The sequence below is a fragment of the Octopus sinensis genome, linkage group LG14, assembly GCF_006345805.1.
Source record: "Octopus sinensis linkage group LG14, ASM634580v1, whole genome shotgun sequence".
In the NCBI taxonomy this organism is placed as follows: Eukaryota; Metazoa; Mollusca; class Cephalopoda; order Octopoda; family Octopodidae; genus Octopus; species Octopus sinensis.
Window position 1 is genome coordinate 18,659,855 of NC_043010.1, and position 3,187 is coordinate 18,663,041.

Genomic DNA, 3,187 nt, shown 5'->3' on the forward strand with positions numbered 1-3,187 from the left:
TTAATTTATCGACTCAGAAATGATGAAAGGCAAAGTTGACCTTCGGCAGAATTTGAACTCAGAATGTGAAGACGGATGATATGCTGCTAAGCATTTTACCCGGCGTGCTAACGATTCTACCAGCTAGCCGCCTGTAATTATAAATAATCTAGTATATATAAATCATAATATGTGTGTGTATATTGACTAATGCATACATTTCCACAATTCTCAACCGATTTTCACCAAACTTTACACACATTACTTATGTCCCAAGGATGGTCATGCACTATAACATTTTGTCCAAAGCTCCCGCATAAATGGACAAACCGGGAAATACGGTGGTTTACACGGGATTTTCTCTAATTTGTTGTATGTACATAGTTTTTTGTATGTAGGGTCTTCCATACTTTTTAATCTATACGGTCGTATATTGGGCATTAGAGAATATTTTCGGGTGGGTTTCACATTTTTGGATTTATTATTTATTTATATGTCGTAATTGTGTATTATTTCTTGGTTAGAGACTATCATAAAAGTGGAAGGATTTTGTCTATTTATTTCGACTGTCCACCTGTGGCGGTGATTAAATTGACTAGGAACACTGTACACGATGAATATCCAATACCAAACAATCTTAATCTTCATATTTAAACTAGTTTAAACTTTGGCAAGCTTACCTTTACCTGTTCTGAGTTACTTGAGAGGTGACGTTCCCTTCTCTCTCTTCTATTTGTTGATACTTACCAACGCATTGCTACACTTTAAGGATGCTTATTTACCCATCAATTATATTTCGAACGCGACATCTTTTCACTGTGAACTACTAATGATTCAAAGCAGTATTCCTGAACTAAAGTCAAACTCTTCATGTCTTCATTTTTCGTTATCTGAAGTCAATTTCAGTGGTCATGAACTGTGAGCATGTAGTAAATACATTCCTTTAACTCTACTTTTTCAAGTAGGTGTTATATTGCCATTTTTGAACGTACCAATCATACTACTCTCCGAAAAAATAACTCCCTTTACTGTTCAATAAACATAAACTTGCAGAGGGGAAGTTTCAATGTCTTCCTTCAATTTTCCTACACCATTTATGTGGCTGTTTCTGACAAGAAATTTCGCTTTCATGTAAAACTTTTATATTTTGTAGTCATTATCCGTAATCTACTCCCAAAACACTTCAATAGCTCTACTTTGCATCGCTTGCAAACTTATATGTTCTATGATCATTAAAGTGCAACGACCTCCACAAAAACCAGCCTTCAATTTAATTTATCGTTCTTATGTTAATCAGAAACATAGATTGCCGTTCTACTCATAAACCTTCTAGGTAGTTCAATTATTGGTGAAAAAAATTCCGCCAAAGCAACTTAAACCGTCCAAAGGATGGGTACGTTTGCTAGTGTAGCAATATCGTCTCTCATTGCTATCTTCACTGTTTGAGAAGAGTATTAAGAATGACCTCGGTCGAGATTACAAACAGCTTTGGCTAGTTTAACATTGTTGTAAACACTAATTCGATTGGCTGACACGTTGGTCTCTACTACGCTCGCACCGCTGGTTATAACTTGGCGCAAAATGTCTCGACTTATTTTCGCGCCATAGTCCAAGCAGCCAATCACAGCTTTCCATTTCTGAAGTTCACTGGGAGCCTGGTGAAGCTTATAAAACAAGGTTTCTCAGAAAAAATATTCGTCTTAGGTTTCCAGTCCTTCTCAGGGCGAACCTCTGACCACACAGAGCTCGTCGTAGGCTTTTAGTTCTTTTAAGAGCTAAGTCTCTGACCACACAGAGAATACTCGACCAAGTTCCAGTTTCGAGGCAAGCGACCACCATTAATACAAGATGTTACAGATACCTCTCATACTGTCAGTGTGAAAAATCACCATGAAGAAAACGGTTACAAGATATCTATAACTAGAGAAACATAACCAAGCAGAACATATAATGAAAAAGCAGCAAGAACTAATCGACAAACATCGAAGATTTAAATTGTACACGAGACAACTACAGATTCAACTATAGCGGTTAGGTGAAATTCTCGCCACGAAGAAAACGGCTACAGAAACATGTCTGGAAGTATATTCATATCAAGAGAAAGATAAACACAACGAGTGATTCAATTAATCTCAACTGCGACATGCAATATCTTGATATGGGACTCTTACAGTGTACCTCATAAACGGTAAATCAATTATCTGTTCTTGGGTTCTAGTTTCTTCTAAGAACTACCTTAAGCCATCTGTTATTACCTGTTGCCAAGCCGATACCAACAACATTAACTGTGAATCAAATCCCATCGACAATTCACTGGTCAGTACCTTTTTACGCCTAACGAACACACAGACACAAAAACATGCGAACACTTACAAACTTCCAACATCAAGCATGATTGTAAAATATGTAAAATAAATAATGTATATATCTTAAAAAGAAATCTTGTTGTCATTCCAAACTTATGTGTATTGCCGCTGCATGTAAAATATAGTCAGTAAAATATATTATTAAGAATAGGATCGCGTTACTATTTTTATACTAGTATTAAAATAAAAAAAATAAGAATATGGATTTATATTCTAATGAGTTACTTATATGCTTATATATAATTAAAGAAATATAATACTATAGAGTCAACCAAAATGGTTGTAGGAGGATTTAATGTAAAATTCAGACTCTTCCTAGAAATCCGCATACAAGGGTTCTTAAAAGCCGAAAGCGATCTTAAAGCTGCACCTCATTCCACACATATTGCAGATCGTTCAGCAATTGTCGTTAGTTGTTAAAAGACTAAAAGCCACACATGCACTTCACAAGGTCACCAGTAAAGAAATTAGATTTTTAAGCAACATTTGAAAGCAGACAATCAATTGGTAACATGAAAAATACATCGTATGCTTTAATACAAGTTTTGTTTTGTAATGAGCCGTAGTTCGACTATTATTTAAAAGTTACGTAACAAGATTTCAACGATACATGACAGAAACACTAACCTAAGACTAATAATATTGTTTTTCTGTCAGAATGTGAAAGGTGTTGTTTTAACATTTAAATATATTTTAGTATAACAAAGAGTTGGGGTTCGGGGTTTCAAGGTGGAAGGGTTATGAATTAATACATTAGTAATTTAATTACAGCTTTCAAACTAACACTAATTTGGAAGTTATTTGCTCCTGTATGGCTTAAGAAGTAATTTTTAGATGGCTAT

At 35.0% G+C, this 3,187-nt stretch overlaps 1 long non-coding RNA gene across 1 annotated transcript; it reads left to right on the plus strand.

Annotated features, from left to right (window-relative positions):
• Positions 1–1,503: 1,503 nt before the first annotated feature.
• LOC118766131 lies at positions 1,504–1,925 on the plus strand. Its single transcript, XR_005002043.1, has 2 exons — positions 1,504–1,683; positions 1,735–1,925. It is a non-coding gene; the product is annotated as an uncharacterized LOC118766131 (long non-coding RNA).
• The last annotated feature ends 1,262 nt before the right edge of the window (positions 1,926–3,187 follow it).